Here is a 21,057-nt window from a genome sequence, read left to right as displayed (position 1 = left end):
CTGAATCAAACTTGGGAAATGAAAAGATGCTGGATATCTTACAGAAAGCAGATTGTTCAACTTTGGGGACTTTTAGTCCACAGAGGTCACCAATGATACAGTCATTGGTTTACAAATGGGAAAGTTCCTTGAGCCAGAAACTTTCATCTTCTCTGCCCATGGAGGGAATCTAGTCCAGCCTGGTAGCACTGATCCTGAGGGTTGTTAGGCAGGCCTTCCCCTCTGAAAACAGATTTTGCCATGATGAAACAGGATCTGGTCATTGTTACTCATGATAATGAAGCTCCCCTCCTTTTCCTATCCTAGGGAGAATTATTCTTTCCTATCTTGTTTATATTCTACCTCACTAGAATTGGATTCTTTTGTGTGATACCTTATGAAAATCTCCTTAGTCAGGTTTATTGGGACTGGGCTGGAGTCCATAGAAGGAATGGGTGCAGCAAAGCCCAGAACACCAAATCATTCTTAGGTATAGTTGAATTCATCCACAAAAGGACATTTTTGAGACCAAGGAACATATTACCTCAGAGCTTCTTTTCAAACAAAATATTAAATATCTATGGACAAAGATGTTAATAACTGAAAACAAAAATCTCTCTTCTTCAAGATAAAAACAAGTTTCTCATAAACCAGAGATTACTACATAAAACTCACCTTCCAAATATGTCCCCTAAGTCCTAAAAGGAAAAAAAACAAATAATATTAATAAAGTGAACACTGTTTTCTGCATTTTCTCTGGTACTTTGTTCTCTCTCTCTCTCTCTCTCTCTCTCTCTCTCTCTCTCTCTCTCTCTCTGTGTGTGTGTGTATGTGTGTGTATGAGTGTTTATGTGTGTGTGTAACATTTTTTTTCTCTGAGTAATCACTTTAGACTATGTTAATACCAAAGCCAAAATTAAATGTGAAAGACAGCCTTGGTGTGCACTGAGAAGGATGGAGCTTACAAAGGATCTGTGCACTGATGCAACAGGACGTAGTTTCCAGTGTCACTTGACTCCTGTCTTAGTTCCCAAAACATATTTGACCATCTCTGAAAATTAAAACTAAACAGGGACCTATTTGAAAAATAGTGCATTGTAAGTGATAAACAAACTCTGTACATCTTGTCTAAGAGAGGGGCAAAGCCTCAGCTGCTTTTGGGGAGGAGAATAGAGTGTGATAATTGAGTTGGGAAACATAAACTGACTATTTCCTCAACAAAATTAACTTTCCTATGATCACTGAGTTTGGGATAATTTGCTGTGGGTATCATAGTCTTAATGATACAAGAATTTTGTCTTGTTTACCTTCTAAATGACTTACACTCTCTCAAGATTAACAGAATATACAGAGACAAGTGATTGGACAATGATAGGTATAAAGGATCTCCTGTCACTCAGCTCAGCACAGTGGGGTCTGCAGACAACATTTCCCAGACAAGAATTCATCTCTCTCAGGAAAAACCCTCCTTGGTCACCTGGAGCAATTCCATGTCAGATTTGTGGAACAACTCTGTCAGCTCTCTGTACATTTCCTTCAGCTTTTCCCTGTGTTGGGCCATTCTGATCGCACTGTCTCTGAGTTGCTGTAAAATTTCCTGTGCTTCTCTTTCTAGTGTCTCCAGTTGAAATCTCTCCTCTTCAAGGAGAAACGGATGCATCATTTGATATTGAACTTTGATCATGTTCCTCCTTAAAACTACATAGTCCTGCAGATATATTCATTAAAAAAGATTACATTCAAAAGAAAATGTAAAACTTCAAATATTATTGTCTTAACATCAAGCAAGTACTTCATATACTTTCCACCTGATGCCTGCAAAGTGTCTTAAATATTTACTAGTACTGTCTACTGGACTTTCTGCTCCTTGTCTCTCTCCTGATTAAATCAAGATCTCTGCAGGATCCCAGCCTATCTCCCTATGATGCCACTTCAGTGTTCTTAATGAATTATTTCTTCTTTACCTTAATCTTCTCTTTTATTTTTGTTCCTTTGTCTGATTCTTCTACATATTTTAAAATATTTATATACACACAGTTTTGTGAATTTAAAAAATATTCCACTTTGCCAATAGCTGAAAATCTATTTCTCTTCCAACTCTAAAACTAAGACTGTCTTATTCTCAGTGTCTGGGAAGATTTATCCAAATCTCCAAAGTTGTACAAGAAAAAACAGTCAGACCTCATTCACCCAATATACTAGTATTCTTAATACTAGCTTGTGTTGTCCACTACATTTTTAATATTACTAGATGTCAATGCCTTGTCTGAGAGGAAAACACTATCCTTCAATATTAGCTCCAATTCAGCTGATAGCATCGTTTTAATGTGCATAAAATTAAAACCTTTTCAAACTTACCACAAAGGACTCAGATTTTCTAATTTCTTTATTTAGATTATCTTGCATCTCCTGAGACTTTTGCCATAAAGGATCCATTTTCTTTACAATTTTCTCCTGCAAAATTACCATAGGCTTTAGTGATTGGGAAGACAGTCTTGTAGGCTTCATCTTTTGTGAGCTAGAATAAAGCAGTGTTTGCTAGAACAGTAATCTTGAGTTTTAAAGAGTCAATTTTTACAAAATAGTACAAATTAATTTTACTATTGGGTAAAGTAGAAGAAAAAATAAGATTTTTAAAGGAGTCCATAAATAATACAATCTATTTTCCAAGAAAGCAGTTTTATATAATGTCACTATAAAAGGGTTTAGGCCTCAGTTACAGAAGTTCATGTTCCTAGTGCTAGCCATCTGCTATACTGATGCTCAATTTTACACATTTGGACAATATATTTACTTTTTAATTTGTTTTTTGGTACTGGATACTGAAAAAAATTTTCACACATAGTACTCAATAATTTACCTCTGCACTATATCCCAGCCCTTTAAAAAAAGAAAAGAAGGAGAGTGTCTTGCTAAGATGCCCAAGTTGGCCACAAACTTAGCATCCTCCTGCCTACATTTGCTGAAGAGCTAGAATTATTGGCATAGCCACCATGTCCTGTTTTTTAAAAAATATTTCTGGAGGAAATTTCCTTCATGAGCATTTAACTTATTTATGATTTCAGTGTCAAATTGATCAGCATTTATACAGCACATTTTCACAGAAACATCACCACCTCTACCATCTGCATGCTTATCTGCCTCATTATCATGAGTCTTCATTCTTCTCTTTGATCTGGACCCTACAGGTTCTAGGTTACATCACTCACCCTGTTCTCCTCTGCCATGCAGGCAACTGGGCTGTAGCTATGAACCGCATGTTCAGGTGATTCAGAGCAGGGTGCAGAGAGCAGGATCTTGTCCACCTCACAGAAGAGCCCCTTAGTCTCCCCATTTCTCCTGCAGAGCTGCTCCCCAGAGCTGCTGACAGAGCGAGGTCTGGCCTGTCTGGCGTGAGAGGCCAGCTTCTTGAGGGCAGTGTTGGTTCTGGAGTCTGTCTTCTCTGCTACTGTTCTGCACTCAGGGCAGCACCTGGGTGTTTGGGCTTCCTCCCAGCAGAAGTAGAGGCAGGGTTGGCAAAAGGTGTGTCCACAGTCTATAGTAATGGGTTCTAAGAAGTAATTCATGCAAACGGTGCATGTGAGTGCACTCTGGAAGTCTTGCAAGGCATGAGAATCCATGTTTCTGAAATCAAAAATATAGAGGGTGAAGCGACAGGAAAGTGGGAGACAAGAGAGTGTTATCCTTCTATCTTGAAGAAAAAAATTACAATTATAAAAGGGCTTTGGTCACTGCTTTTTCAGTAGAGTCATACATAATCTTTCGATTAACTTCCTGCAACACAAACCTAGATATAAAAAATATAGACAGGTTGAGTATCTTCTATGACACAAATGACAAAATGAGATGAGCATGATCTAGATTTAAAAAAAAACTTTCTCATTAATTTGGGCAAGTTTAATACTGGGACAAATAAAGTTTAGGATGATTTCAGACTTACTTACATTATGTATTTGCTCTGGATACCCATGTAAAATCTCTCTCTCTCTCTCTCTCTCTCTCTCTCTCTCTCTCTCTCTCTCTCTCTCCCTCTCTGATTCAATGACTATAGTAAATGTAAAGACAGTCTTTATGACATATGTCTATACTTTCCACCTCTCAACCCATAGATGTACTTTTCTAAAGACAATTAAAAGTAAGTTTAATTCATTTGAAGATTGTTTGACTTAATCACTGTTGGCTTCAACTTACAACACCCGAAACTACAAACAGGTAAATTTATGCTTCAAACCATAACTAACCAATATATTTCAAAAAAGAAAATGAAAGTGGGAAGTATCAATGCACCTCTTAACCAGCTATTTTGGAGGCTGAGGCAGGAGGATTAAAAGTGTGAGGCCAACTTCAGCAATTTATTGGCATACTGTCTCAGAATAAAAAATAAAGGGTTGCAAATGTAAGTCAATTGTAGAGAAATCCTGCCTTCAATCCTTATTACCAATAAGAAATGAATTAAGTTTTAAATTGAAAATTAGAATATAAATTCTAGGGATGTAATCAGTGGGAGAGCACTTGCCCAGCATTTGTAATGTCCTGAGTTTTAGCCCAAGGACTGAATAGGAAATTAAAAAGAAAATTTCTATTACTTCTCATTAAAGAAAATAATATTTCTCAGAATCAGTTCTGAACATCAGAGTACCTTCATATTTTCAGAAGATGGATGCACATTCTACAGTAATAATCAGCAATAATTCATCCATTGTTATTTAAATAAAATCAACAGGAAACCCCAGTGCAGTGGCACATGCCAACTATTCCAGCTGTTGGGGAGACTGAGGCAAAGGGACACTAAGTCCAAGGCCAGCCTGGGCACCTCAGTGAGGCCATTTCATAATGAGTTGTAATACAGTGGTAGATTAGCCCTGAGTTCAATCCCCAAAACCAAAAAAAAAAAAAAAAAATGGTGACAGTGAGAGAGAGAGAGCATTAATTAACAATGGTAACCATGGTGCTTTCCTCTCCAGAGACTACCCTTCAGTTTAGAGATGCATTGATGATCAATTCATCTTAAGTTCTAGTTTTTTTATCTAGTGATCAAACTTCCCACTTGAAAAACTCTACAAGTTTGTTGCATCCACTGGGGTACTTGTCAAATCTAGATTGCAAACTGAAGGTTTTAAAGGGACAGCAAATAAAACTTTCACATCAAGAGTTTTACAACCAAATCTACACCTTAAAATTCTAAGCCAACCATGGTGGCACACGCCTTTAATCCCAGCGGCTCTGGAGCCTGAGGCCAGAGGATGGAGTGTTCAAAGCCTGCCTCAGCAAAATCTAGAAACAAAGCAACGCAATAGGACCCTGTCTCTAAAAAAAATACAAAATATGGCAGGTGACATGGCACAATGGATGAGTGCCTCTGAATGCAATGTTTGGTACTCACTAAAAAAAAAAATAAATAGATGTACATAATACTATTACATGCAAAAATATGTTGAACATTTTAAGCATTTTATGGGTTCTAAATTTGATAAAACTGCAAAAATATTTCATTTCAGACCTGGAATATCTAATAAAACACAAGGTAATAGAATAAAATTTATTCAGATAACTTTACAGAGACAAATATTTTTAAAAAGGTATATATATATATATATATATATATATATATATATATATATATATCAGCAAAAACAAAGAAGGTTTTTTACTTGGACAAACCCAATTAAGTTGAAAAGTAAATTCAAACAATTTTTAGGAAAGAAAATAAACTGAAAAGCCTTTCTTCTAAGTATCCAACTCACCAGAGTTCGCTCTAAGAAAACTCACGTCTGGAAGTGAGAAAAATTTGTCAGTAACACTCAGGTCTTCAAAGCTCAGCAGCTGAAAATTTGAGCTGCTCCTTAGAGAAACCTCAGAGGAAGAACAATTCTCCAGAGAAGTGCCCTACTTATATACCTGAGACTCACCTAAGACCACACCCACTATAGATAACCTCTTCTAAAAGTGCTGGATTACACTATGAGATCACAGTGATTGGCTTTATATAATAGAGTAAACAACTTTGATGAGATTTGGGGTAAGACTCAAGAAAGTTCACATGACTTAGGTTTTCCAAAGAGACATTTTAACTGAAACAATTATTTTATTAAATAATACTTTGTTTTACAACAATAACTTCTCAATTAAGAAAACATTGATTTATTTTTCTACTGGTGTTTAAAGTTTGAAATATCTGATTGATTTTGATTTCTTGCTTTTCTGTTACTTCTTTTGTTTTTCGTTTCTCTCTCTCTCTCTCTCTCTCTCTCTCTCTCTCTCTCTCTCTCTCTCTCTCTCTCTCTCTCTTTGGTACTCCTTACCACTGAACCAACAGTGAAAAACAGTGTATGGCACAGTGGTGCGCCCATTTGACCTCAGCTATGGAAATGTAGTTAAGTGGTAGAGTATCATCAAAAGTATTAAGGAAATAAGGCTTCTCAAACCTACACTAAATTTGGGGTAATTTTTTTCTACTCAATTAAAGAAATGTTTAGTTAACCAAAAGCAGACCTGTGGCAGAGTTAAATTTAGGACTTTCTTTTGTTATAAACTGGGATGGAGCTTGGCAGTGTGATAGATGTAAACTTTCAAGCTCATCCACTTTGTGTGTCTTTGGCATCTACCAAAGTCCTGTTTTTTATAAAACCCAAGTGTCATAGGTAATTTCATAAAGAGAAAGATCTGCCCTAAATCTGATGGATTGAATTTTTTAAAGTTTCAGATAAGAAAATGATAAGATACACACTCAAACACACACACACTCACACACACACACACACACATACACACACATAAACACAGCCATATTGTACTAAGAATGATGAAATAATAGAAATCAATATGTTAGAGGAATAATGAATGATTCTGCTTCCAATAAAACTTCAGAATTATTCTTCAGTGTTTTTTTTTGTTCTCAGGTATTTTTCTTGTTCTCAATTGTTTGATTATATATATATATTATATATATATATATATATTTTGTTTTTTTTTTTTGTTCGTTCATAGAATTGGAAACTGGTTCCAGTGGTGCTTTGCCACTGGGTTATATCTCCAGCCTGTTAAAGTTATTTATTTTGAGACCAGATCTTACTATGTTGCTTACAATCTCACAAAATTGCTGAGTCTGGCTTCAAACCTGTCTCAGCCTATTAAGTTGATGGGATTAAAGGTGTGTAGCACCAAGCCAATCTCGAGTCCTCAGTCTTAAGTAACACCGTGGTTTCAGGTTTCTAGAGAAGGAAAATATTGATGAGAAGCTTAATTAAGTTCTTCTATACTTGATTTTCCCAAGACATAGTTAGGTTACTAGGTAGTCTTGAGCTCTTTATTCTCTCCTAGCTTAATATTTTAAATCTTCTTTTTCTTTTTTTCAAGCTTAATTTTATTCTTAAAAAATTAATTTCTCCATAATTTTAGCACTTCAGAAAGGTGTTATGAATATTAAAAGAGCCAGGATTAATGCACTACCTGGGGCACAGTAAGCACTCTGTAAAGTTTTACCTGTCATTAAGACAGCAAAATATCCTAAAAGACTTTAAAATCATTTATTTACAAATACAAAATTTATTATAAAATGTATAATCAGTTTATAACAAAGAACTAGAGCAGCATTTCTTATTTTTTTATGGCAACAAAGACCCCTGGAGATGATCTTGTGAGGTATTTATGAAATGGGAGCATCCTTTTTTGGTTATGAATCTGAATCTCCCCACACTGAGCACATGTGGGGCAGTAAGCCTCTGTTGTCAGTGTGGATGGGCTGCTCACTCACACACTCTCCACAGGGGAAAATGAGAATCAATTAACACCTTTGGGAATTTGGACTATTCTATATAAATTCTAGATGGCTAACATAATGAATTTATTTGAAAAAAAAGCTGCTGCAGATTGAGTCCATTATTTCCATTTTTGACATTAAATTTGAAAAAATACAATTAAGGAACCCTAGTTGGGGATAGAGCTCAGTGGTATAGCACCTGCTTAGCATATGTGAGGTTTTGGATTTGTTCCATGCACTACAATCAATCAATCAATCAATCAATCTTCAAAGATATGTTTCTCATTTATATTCATTTCTTCTCTGCCCTCTCAGTATACTCTCTGCAGAAGATTTACCTCAGGGACACATCCTTGATAGGCAGGAACTCTATCACTGACCTGCACCATCAGAGAAATACCTGACTCTTTTTACTTTTTTTTTTTTTTTAGTATTTAGGAGTTCTTTAATGGTTTTGTTACATATATGCAAAATAAATAGAATGAGACTAGAGTCTTCTCCATGTTAACTAGCCTTTCTTTAAAAAAAGTGAAATTATATGCAATAAGTGAAATTTTTGATATTCTTGTGTTGTATAGTGGGGGATGGGAGATGTGCTGTTTGTATTTTCATTTAATATAGAATTTTACCATGGTTGTAAACATACATTACAGGAACTTGTTTGTGTGTGTGTGTGTGTGTGTGTGTGTGTGTGTGTGTGTGTGTATGGTACTAGGGATTGAAACCAGTATTATGCATGCAAGGTAAGCACTTCAAATTGCAAGGCACAAGGTGGGAGTAAGGCTGATAGCAGAGGTTAGAAAGTGATGTGTTTCTGCAAGGATAGTAGAATAAAATAGACATTATAATTGCTGTGTGTATATAAGTGACTGCATGACCAAAGTGATTCTGCAACCTGTATTCTCAGAAAAAATGACAAATTATGTCCCATCTGATTCAAATGTATGATATGTGGAGGTCATTGTACTTTCATGTGTAACTAATTAAAACAAATAAACAATTGAAAAATAAAGAAAGTGAGATGTGTGACTTCAAATGGAGCTCTGCATGCATTTTTAAATAATGCATTTTATAATTCATTTAGCATCTATTGATTTTTAAACCTTGACCTCACTATATAGGATGCAGAGACAAAAATAACATTGCTGAAGTTACCACACACTAAGAGGCAGCTTTATTCATTCAATTAAGTACAATACTGTAATCCAAAACCTCTAAACTTCTAAATTTGCTGTTATAAAAAGATGGCATTGATTACAAGAATCAGCTCTTTGCTTATCTGTTTCTTAACTCATACATTCATGAATTAGACATAAAATTACAATTATACTTGATATAAGATTATACTTTGTTCATAAAGTGCTTATCTCCCAGAAAATATTAGGTTGATTCCTACCACCATTTCTTCTTTTATTCTACTTATCATATGCATTTCTTTTAATTCCAACAAAAAATCTTAAAGTAACACATAATAAATAAAAATAAATTACATTAGAATGAATAATTTTATCTCTTTAATGGATATTTCATAAAGATCTATAGGCCTGCTACAATTTAATCTCAACTTTGACATAAAGTAGTACTCAAAAACTTTTTAAAAATATACTATTGAAGCATACATAAACACACAGACAATAACATGAGAGCCTTATCCACAATAGCAATAGCACTTAGTAGAAAGTGCCCTGTATTTTAAAAATGTACAAAATTTTTCTGAAAAGCAATTAACACAGTTTTTTCTTAATCAAATAAATGTTGATTAGGAGAGAAGTATTGAAAGTGATATGAAGACAGTGGGAACTAAATTCCCCAAACTTGGATAACAATTTCTACAATTTATTTATCCTAGTCATCTCTTGTGCACAACTTGTAGGTACTAAATGTGCTACAAACATTAAGATCTAAGTAAGTTGTAAGAATTATTGATTCATATATTTATAGAAGTTATAGGTGGGAGTTCTGAAAAAAAAAAGAGATGTAGAGTACTTTAAAATATTTCCAAATAGCTAAATAAACATAAAAAGAAAAATCAAGTTAATAGAATCAAAGCTTATGAACCATGTCTATAACAAAACTGAAGTAGAACATGGTCTCCACAATGCCCAAATGGGTACAGGTACAGGGAAACCAAAGATAACTACAAGATCTATGGGGTGTCAGAACCTTATCAAGATAAAGGACAGGAACATAACAGAACATCTGGAGATTTGAGAATGTCAAAAGTCAGCAACAAGGATTCATCAAAAATTGTGGAGGCAAAATTTAACAACAGCTTCCTAGGGTCAGGGTTCATTCCAATGTGCAAGAAGTCCAGGATAACACTGGGACAATGTGGTTAGTACAATTCTCACACATACCTAGCCCTAAAAACCTTCCACAACAAATCTCTCTATGGATAAAAAGGTACTAAGAGTAAAATGCATTTTAAATGGAGGTGGTGTAAAATAATCAGAGATAGAAGATATTCTTACAAAATAAGTGGGAGAAAGAAACAGAATAAAGAGAGGGTAAAAAGTAAGGTATCAAATATTGGCATCTTCAAAACAGGTTAGTTCTAGTTTGAGGATCCTAGAAAAGCTATCTTGACAATCCTTGTCTCATAAAATTTAAAAAGACTAATTTCATAAAGATAATTAGAATAGAGAACATTTTCATTCATACATACAAAGATGCTAAAGAAAGGAACTTTCAAAAAATAATAGACCTTATTTTTAGTAGTGGCCTCTAAAATTCCTGAAAGAACCTTGGTTATACGATTATAATGAGGTTGTTGACTGCAGTCCCAATCCTAGAAGAATTACATGTGAGCCACCCTGTCAGTCCTCTTCTTGGAAACTCTGACCTCACTTCAATAGGTCAACTGTGATTATTCAGCTCAAGCAGTTCCTGACAGTTAATTCCTGTACTCTTTTCTGATCTTCTGCTCCTCAAACTTCCTCTTTTAGTTCTTACTGCAACACACCCCACCCACACTTTTTCTACCTGTTCTTGCTCACAAAATACTTCATTCAAAAATTCGTGATATAGATCTCTATCTACTATCTCCATCTATCCATCCATCATTCTATCCATTCAGATTCACAGGTGGAGTGTACAGGATCCTAAGTTATATGATGCTGCCACCCCCAGATCATTACTTTTCTACTTCATACAAAGAAATCTGGTATGTGTAATTGGAGATCAGAAGTCAGCTCCAGCATCTAACCTGTAATTCTAGCACAAGTTTTTGGATTTAGGAAATGATTCAAGTAAATCAGTATCCTTGGGGGGTGGAATTTGACAGTATAAGCCCCCTAAGGGTTGATTTCAACTATTCAATTTAACTAGTAAAGGAATGCTGGAGATGAGAAAATGTTTGAGGTAGCTATCTTACTCTGAGGGGAAGACATGAATTGAAGTTCTCCTGTATTTCTGTTAATAATGGTGAGAAATTTTGCTTACTAGGAACATTACTTATGTGAACTGGAGAAATCATGAACGATAAATGTCTTACCATGGGGGATAAGGGGGCTACAGGAAGCCACTGGTGATTTCCGCTGGCTCAAGTTTATCCACAACTTTAGGATTAAATGGAATCCTCCATTCTCTCTTGCAGTTTGTGCCATTGAAGAGGGGATTGGGTTAAGAATTTGTGATCTTAAACCGCTGAAATATTCAAAAAGATGAACCACCACTGAGACTTACAGAGAAAGCTGGTTCTCTGCAAGGCCATAGGACTTCTGCCTTGTCCTTGGGTGTCCTGTTGTCCCAATTACTGCACCTTTGACTTAACCAGAGAATTGAGAATAAAAACAACAGCAAAATGCTTCAGTTCTGCAGCTTGCCAGGGCTAGAGAACACAGTGGAGGGCTATGATGACAAAATCAGTGCTTATCTTCCCTGACACTGGAGAAGTTGTCCATGGACTCAAACCAGGAAGGAGAGTACACAGCCAATTTTTCCAGGCTCATGGGCACAAAGGGGCTTGCAGGGTTACAGAAAATTGACCACTGGGTTCAGCACATTAGTAAGACCATTTAGGGTCCACAGCACATCCCCGTTCCAGGTGATCCAATCTGGCTCTCTGCATCTTCCTTAAACCAAGATGGGTTCCCTGCAGCCTATCTGGGTAGAGGACAGAACTTTTCTTGGATGATAAAGTTAATGATGATGATGAAGAGAAGGAAGAAGATTGCCTTGAAATCTGAAAATGTGCTCAGGATGCATCTAAAGATGTCAGCCAAGTAGGGAATAAGATGCATGAGATCACAAGAGAAAGCTGGACTGGGAATAATGCAAAAGAAAACCCAAACTCATTCAAACCTGGACTAGGTTGCCACACTGTGGTTACTGATTCAAATTTTCTGAAATATGTATACAGGAGGTGGTAAACTCCCTTGCCATCGCCATCCCACTCCAAATAATATATTTATGTTTGTAATCATAGCTCCGCAAATTTTACAAAAAAAAAAAAAAAAAGGATTTCCTCTTCATGGGACCATTGACCCTTTTCCTGATACTGTTAAAGGACAAATGGAGAGCAAGCAGAATTGACATACATACACATGTTAACAGATAATCAAGAAAGTTAGAACTTTGGTAATCCTGACTTTAACTAATATGCTATCAAGACAAACCAAGGATAGTATATAAATCTAATGTTAGTAGTAGATGAAGGTATTAAAAGAATCAGAACATTAGGGAATAAAATGAAAATCTTCTTTTCATTCTCTTCTTTCTCTTTTAATCAATTTGATTACAAAACATTCCCAGGCCTTTATATCATTATATACAATATAATATTAGATTTTAAACTCTAGCCAACTAGAGGACTCAAAAATAAAAGCCAATAAAATGGATTTGGGGGTATTATTATTATTATTTTCCCTGCAGTACTGGAGATTGATCCCAGAGCCTTGGATATACTAGGAAAGCACACTACCATTGAGCTACATCCCCAGGTTTTTTTTTGTTTGTTTCTTTGTTTGTTTGTTTTGACATAAGGCCTCACTTAGTTGCTCAGGTTTGCCTCAATGTTGGGCTTCTGCTGCCTCTGTGTCTGGAGAAGCTGGTATTACATACACATGGGCACCATCCCACACCTGGCAATAAAAAGTCTTAATATAATCAGTTTATTCATACCATTACATAGAAGAGAATTTTCTCACTTCCTTCATTCATTATAATTTACCCTAGTAGTCTTCTGGGCTCCCATAAATAGTAGGATTTCTGTTGGTGAAAAGCACAAATGCTCTCCAAGGGTGCATATGGTTACTATTTTCAAATTTCTAATCTAAATGATTGGTGGTTTTTATTTTTGCCTTAAAATGAGAGAAGAGAATGGAAAGGGAAGAAATAATTGACATGCAGCTGAGGTGGTTGAAATCTGTGGAGTAAGCCAAGGAAACAGGGTTAATGGTCCTTCCTGTGTGGCTGATTATAAAAAGGAGGAGCTTCACCAAAATCCATACAATTGAAAGTGATATGAGCAGTATGATTTTTTTTTTTGGCAAGGATGTGGGGGAAAAGGTACATTCATACATTGATGGTGGGACTGAAAACTGGTGCAACCAATCTGGAAAGCAGTATTAATATACCTCAGAAAACTTGGAATGAAACCAACATTTCACACAGCTATCCCACTCCTCAGTTTATACCCAAAGGAGTTAAAATCAGCATACTACTGTGATGCAGCCACACCAATGTTTATAACATCTCAATTCATAATAGCTAAAGTATGGAACCAACCTAGATGCCCTTCAACAGATGAATGGATAAAGAAAATGTGGATGCACAATGGAATATTACTTAGCCTTAAAGAAGAATGAAATTATGTTATTTGCAGGTAAGTGGATGGAGCTGAGGAATATTATGCTAAGTAAAATAAGCCAATCCCAAAAATCCAGAGGCCAAATATTTTCTCTGATAAGCAGACATGGATCCATAGTGGACTAGTGGAGGCAGGGAAGAATAAAGGAACTTTCAATTATGTAAAGGAGAATGAGGGGAGAGGTGAGGGGAGGGGATAGATGGTAGAATGAGAAAGACTAATATTATTACCTTATATACATGTATGATAATACTACTTGTGTTACTATGCATCTGTACAACCAGAGAATGAGAAGCTCCATTTGTGTACAATATATCAAAATGCATTATATTGCCATGTATAACCAATTAGAACAAATTAAAAAAACAAAAAACAAACAAAAAAACAAAACAAAGCAAAACAAAAAAATGTATATATATATATATATATATATATATATATATATATATATATATATATATATATCTCAAAACTTGTGGTCCTCCTGTCACAGCTTCCTGTGTAGTAAGGATTAAGGGCATGTGAAACCATGCCTAGGCAAACTTCAATATTATAGAGAACCAAAGACAAGAAAAGGAGTTAGAGGGGATGTGAAAGAGGAAGAAAAGAAACTGTAAATGAGGGAACCTCGGCAAACATCATAGAAGCTCAGAGTTTCATTTTCATAATCAAGAAATACTCCAACTCGACCTGCAGGCCTTTGCAAATAATGAATTAAAGATGGGAAGTTGGTGCACAGAATACAGTGATTGTTCCTCTTCAAGGAAAATAAGATAAAACCTTTCTTACCTTCAAAACTGTCACTTGTAAAATCTTTACACACACCTATAATCCAGTTGGAGGTGTTCCCCACATCCACCTCCCAATAGTGTTTACCAGAGTTAAAGGCCTCAAAACCCCATATAACATAACTCTCCAGTGTCTGGGGATTTTCAGTTGCACCATCACCTCCAAATATCCTATTTCTAACTTCATCAGGAAGACTCATATAGCGATTGGCCCATCCTTGAATAAGTCCATTGTGTACTGCAAAAAAAAGAAAAGAAAAGAAAAATCAGATCAGTAAATGGTGTCTGCATGCCTTGGTCAAAGATTATCTACCTAATCAATCTCTTTAATGACTCCTCCTTAAAAAAACTCTAGAGAGTAGAGAGATTTCAAACTCAACCATGTATGAAGAATAGTTCCTATGCCATCATTAGCACCCAGAAATCTTTAAATTATTTTGGCAATCAAAAGAAAACTGAAGTTATTCTGTGCTGTATGAAGGGTGATTTAATATCTACTTTTGGATAGTTTGTTTCAGAAAAAAAAACCAAAAGTCCTTTTTTCTTTAGTAGAAATCTCTTGACTTGTTTTTAATATCATTAATAAGTAGACATCACTTTGCTATGATTGTGCCTGCTTCATTATTACACATCAAATACTTTGAGTGAAAGCAACCATCTGTACCCTTTACTGAAAAGAATCTGACTTACATTATCTACTGAGATCATACATTCAATTAAAGTTGGATTTCAGCCTTCTGATATCTAGACCTCTTCTCTAGTGGGGCACAAATATGTCTGGGTCATGTCCAATCATCACTTACTTTTCAGTTGTTTTGAAATCCATCTGATGGTATTAAAGTTGTTCCATTTATGACAAATTTAGTCATTTTTTGGTTCATTAAAAACTTATATTTTATAAATAGAAATTATTATTTGCTCATTGCACAGCATAAATGCACTTGGAATATATAATAGATTGAAAACCACAAATATCATATTTAAATCTTCAAAATTGGAATAAACTAAAATAGCAGAAAATATTGATGGCTGCTCTGAGAAGTAAGCATTGCATTGCTTAATAGCCACAAAACACCAATAATATTCTTTCTCTTGTACTGTCTGTATCAGAAATAAAATATGTATCTGAACTAAAATGTAACCAATGTGGTCTTGATTATTGTATTAAGACTAGAGAGGAAAAGAAGATATAAATGTTTTCATTTCAAAAAATTAAAAATGGAAAGCATCTTTTTTGAGGAATCTACTAAATAATTGAACCTCAATGCCAGGGGGCCCACTCCTGTTAGGGAATGTAAACAAGTCAAGATGGCGCCTAGCAAAATGCCCGAGGGAGTGGTTTGTGTAGTAATACCAGTGAGCCATTAAGTATGGAGATTCCTTATTGGTTGACTGCTGTATCTAGTTTATGTTAATTAAGATAATTAATTATATTGTGGAATGTATATATACCCCTCCTGTCCTACAATAATCAGCTCCCACTGCTGCTGTATCAATGTACACAAGTTGCGCATTACCTCCCCAGTTATTTTGCTGCAGCCAGACTGCAGCACACTCCTACCTTGGAACTTGTTCAGCATATCCAAGATTCCAGTAATGTGTAATGAAGAGACCTCTGGGTTCAATGGCTGGAGCTTCTGCATCTCCAGCAACTCGATTCTGTAAAGAATGACATCAGTTACACTTTCAAACCAAAGATCAAACACAGAATCATTACAAAATTACCACTTTTAATCCAAAATATTGTAAAAATTGCTCATGTTGGTGAATTAGGAATACATTTTATTCAACACTCTTGGGATTGTATAATACTTTTTTTCTAAATAAGATGTACTAATATCCAGTCTTTATTTTCTCAAACATTATCAAACTTAAAAAAAATTGATTGTCATCCCCTCCCTGTACTTCTGAATCAACCTTGGGAAATGCAAAGATCCTGGATATCTTACAGAAAGCAGATTGTTCAACCTTTGGGACTTTGGTCCACAGAGGTCACCAATGATACAGTCATTGGTTTATAAATGGGAAAGTTCCTTGAGCCAGCAAATTTGATCATCTCTGCCCATGGAGGGAATCTAGTACAGCCTGGTAGCACTGATCCTGAGGGGTCTCAGGCAGCCCTTCCCCTCTGAAAAGGGGCTTTGCCATGATGAAACAAGATCTGGTCATTGTTACTGATGGTAATGAAGCCATCCTCTTTTTCCCATCCTAGGGAGTATTATTCTTTCCTATCTTGTTTATATTCTACCTCACAGAATTAAATTCTTTTGTGTGATACCTTATGAAAATCTCCTTAGTCAGGTTTATTGGGACTGGGCTGGAGTTCATAGAAGGAATGGGTGCAACAAAGCCCAGAACACCAAACCATTCTTAGGTATAGTTGAATTCAGCCAAAAAAAAGGACATTTTTGAGACCAAGGAACATATTACCTCAGAGCTTCTTTTCAAAAAATATTAAATATCTATGGACAAAGATGTTAATAACTGAAAACAAAAATTTATCTTCTTTAAGATAAAAACAAGTTTATCATAAACCAGAGATTACTACATAAAATTCACCTTTCACATATGTCCCCTAAGTCTTAAAAGGAAAACAGAAAGAGATAATATTAATAAAGTGAACACTGTTTTTCTGCATTCTGTCTGGTACTTTGTTGTCTCTCTCTCTCTCTCTCTCTCTCTCTCTCTCTCTCTCTCTCTCTCTCTGTGTGTGTGTGTGTGTGTGTGTGTGTGTATGAGTGTTTATGTGTGTGTGTAACATTTTTTTTCTCTGAGTAATCACTTTAGACTATGTTAATACCAAAGCCAAAATTAAATGTGAAAGACAGCCTTGGTGTGCACTGAGAAGGATGGAGCTTACAAAGGATCTGTGCACTGATGCAACAGGACCAAGTTTCCAGTGTCACTCAACTCCTGTCTTAGTTCCCAAAACATATTTGACCATATCTGAAAACTGAAACTAAACAGGGACCTATTTGAAAACTAGTGCATTGTAAGTGATTAACAAACTCTGTACATCCTGCCTAAGAGAGGGGCAAAGCCTCAGCTGCTTTTGGGGAGGAGAACAGAGTGTGATAATGAAGTTGGGAAACATAAACTGAATATTTCCTCAAAAAAATTAACTTTCCTATGATCACTGAGTTTTGGATAATTCTCTGTGTGTATCATAGTCTTATTGATACAAGAATTTTGTCTTGTTTACCTTCTAAATGACTTACAATCTTTCAAGATTAACAAAATATACGGAGACAAGTGATTGGACAATGATGGGTATAAAGGATCTCCTGTCACTCAGCTCAGCACAGTGGGGTCTGCAGACAACATTGCCCAGACAAGAATTCCTCTCTCTCAGGAAGAACCCACCTTGGTCACCTGGAGCAACTCCATGTCAGATTTGTGGAACAACTCCGTCAGCTCTCTGTACATTTCCTTCAGCTTTTCCCTGTGTTGGGCCATTCTGATCGCACTGTCTCTGAGTTGCTGTAAAATTTCCTGTGCTTCTCTTTCTAGTGTCTCCAGTTGAAATCTCTCCTCTTCAAGGAGAAACGGATGCATCATTTGATATTGAACTTTGATCATGTTCCTCCTTAAAACTACATAGTCCTGCAGATATATTCATTAAAACAAGATTACATTCAAAAGAAAATGTAAAACTTCAAATATTATTGTCTTAGCATCAAGCAAGTACTTCATATGCTTTCCACCTGATGCCTGCAAAGTGTCTTAAATATTTACTAGTACTGTCTACTGGACTTCCTGCTTCTTGTCTCTCTCCTGATTAAATCAAGATCTCTGCAGGATCCCAGCCTATCTCCCTATGATGCCACTTCAGTGTTCTTAATGAATTATTTCTTCTTTACCTCCGTCTTCTCTTTTATTTTTGTTCTTTTGTCTGATTCTTCTACATATTTTAAAATATTTTTATGCACACTGTTTTGTAAATTTAAAAAATACACCACTTTGTCCATAGCTGAAAATATATTTCTCCTCCGACTCTAGAACTAAGACTGTCTTATTCTCAGTGTCTGGGAAGATTTATCCAAATCTCCAAAGTTGTACAAGAAATAACACTCATGCCTCATTCACCCTTTATACTAGTATTCTTCACACTAGTTTGTGTAGTTACTACATTTGTAATATACTGGATGTCACTGCCTTGTCTGAGAGGAAAACGCTGTCCTTCAATGTTAGCTCCAATTCAGCTGATAGCATCATTTTAATCTGCATAAAAATAAAACCTTTTCAAACTTACCACAAATGACTCAGATTTTCTAATTTCTTTATTTAGATTATCTTGCATCTCCTGAGTCTTTTGCCATAAAGGATCCATTTTCTTCACAATTTTCTCCTGCAAAATTACCATAGGCTTTAGTGATTGGGAAGACAGTCTTGTAGGTTTCAGGTGTGGTAGAATAAAGCAGTGTTTGGGAGAACAGTAATCTTGAGTTTTAAAGAGTCAATTTTTACAAAATAATCCAAATTAATTTTACTATTGGGTAAAGTAGAAGAAAAATAAGATTTTTAAAAGACTCCATAAATGATAAAGTCCATTTAGTGAGAAAGCAGTTTTTATATAGTCTCACTATAAAAGGGTTTAGGCTTCAGTAACAGAAGTTCATGTTCCTAGTGCTAGCCATCTGCTGTACTGCTGCCCAATTTCACACATTTGGACAATATATTTACTTTTTAATTTGTTTTTCAGTACTGGATACTGAAAAAAAATTTCACACATAGTACTCAATAATTTACCTCTGCACTATATCCCAGCCCTTTAAAAAAAGAAAAGAAGGAGAGTGTCTTGCTAAGCTGCCCAGGTTGGCCGCAAACCTAGCATCCTCCTACCTTAGTTTGCTGAAGAGCTAGAATTATTGGCATAGCCACCATGCCCTGTTTTTTGGACAATATTTCTAGAGGAAATTCCCTTCATGAGCATTCAACTTGTTTATGCTTTTAGTGTCAAATTGATCAGCATTTACATGGCACATTTTCACAGAAACATCACCATCTCCACCATCTTCATGCTTATCTGCCTCATTATCAGGAGTCTTCATCCTTCTCTTTGATCTGGACCCTCAGGTTCTAGGTTACATCACTCACCCTGTTCTCCTCCTCCACGCAAGCCTCTGGGCTCTAGCTATGAACCGCGTGTTCAGGTGATTCAGAGCAGGGTGCAGAGAGCAGGCTCTTGTCCACCTCACAGAAGAGCCCCTTTGTCTCCCCATTTCTCCTGCAGAGCTGCTCCCCAGAGTTGCTGTCTGAGTGAGGTCTGGCCTGTCTGGCGAGAGAGGTCAGCTTCTTGACGACAGTGTTGGTCCTGTAGTCTGTCTTCTCAACTATTTCTCTACACTGAGGGCAGCACCTGGGTGTTTGGGCTTCATCCCAGCAGAAGTAGAGGCAGGGTTGGCATAAGGTGTGTCCACAGTCAATGGTTACAGGTTCTAAGAATTAATTCATGCAAACGGAGCATGTGAGTGCACTCTGGAAGTCTTTCAAGGCATGAGAATCCATGTTTCTGAAACCAAAAATATAGAGGGTGGAGCGAGAGGAAAGAGGGAGACAAGACAGTGTTATCCTTCTGTCTTGATGAGAAAATTACAATTATAAAAGGGCTTTGATCACTGCTTTATCAGTTGAGTCATGCATAATCTTTCTAGTAACCTCCTGCAATACAAATCTAGATATAAAAAATTATCGACAGGTTGAGTTTCTTCTATAACAAATGCCAAAATGAAATGAGCATGATCTAGATTTAAAAAAAAAAACATCTTTCTCATTAATTTGGGCAAGTTTAATACTGGCACAAAGAAAGTTTAGGATGATTTCAGACTTACTTACATTAGGTGTTTGCTCTAGAAACCCATGTAAAATCAATCTCTCTCTCTCTCTCTCTCTCTCTCTCTCTCTCTCTCTCTCTTGCTCTCGCTCTTGCTCTCGCTCCCTGTCTGATTCAATGACTATAGTAAATGTAAAGACAGTCTTTATGACATATGTCTATGCTTTCCACCTCTCAACCTATAGATGTACTTTTCTAAAGACAATTAAGATTAAGTTTAATTCATTTGAAGATTGCTTGACTTAATCACTGTTGGCTTCAACTTACAACTCCTGAAACTACAATCAGGTGAATTTATGCTTCTAACCATAATTAAACAATATATTTCAAAAAAGAAAATGAAAGTGGGGTGTATCAATGCACCTCTTATCCAGCTATTTTGGAGGCTGAGGCAGGAGGTTTAAAAGTGTGAGGCCAACCTCAGCAATTTATTGACATACTGTTTCAGAATAAAAAATAAAGGGTTGCAAATGTAAGTCAGTTGTAGAGCAACCCTGTGTTCAATCCTTATTATCAATAAGAAATAAATTAAGTTTTATATTGAAAATTAGAATATAAATTTTGGGGATGTAATTAGTGGTAGAGCACTTGCCCAGCATTTGTAATGTCCTGAGTTTTAGCCCAGGGACTGAATAGGAAATTAAAAAGAAAATTTCTATTACTTCTCATTAAGGAAAATATTATTTCCCAGAATCAGTTCTGAACATCAGAGTGCCTTCATAATTTCAGAAGATGGATGCACGTTCTACAGTAATAATCATCAATAATTCATCCATTGTTATTTAAATAAAATCAACAGGAAAGCCCAGTGCAATGGCACATGCCAACTATTCCAGCTATTGGGAAGACTGAGGCAAAGGAACACTAAGTCCAAGGCCAGCCTTGGCAC

The 21,057-nt window shown here is 36.0% G+C and overlaps 1 pseudogene; it reads right to left on the bottom strand.

The window, feature by feature from the left end:
• Positions 1 to 1,432: 1,432 nt before the first annotated feature.
• On the bottom strand, positions 1,433 to 19,843 carry LOC144376683 (tripartite motif-containing protein 64-like; annotated as a pseudogene).
• Between the last annotated feature and the right edge of the window lie 1,214 nt (positions 19,844 to 21,057).

The sequence above is a fragment of the Ictidomys tridecemlineatus genome, chromosome 4 (assembly GCF_052094955.1).
Source record: "Ictidomys tridecemlineatus isolate mIctTri1 chromosome 4, mIctTri1.hap1, whole genome shotgun sequence".
Classification (NCBI taxonomy): Eukaryota; Metazoa; Chordata; class Mammalia; order Rodentia; family Sciuridae; genus Ictidomys; species Ictidomys tridecemlineatus.
This window is presented reverse-complemented; position numbering and strand designations above follow the sequence as displayed.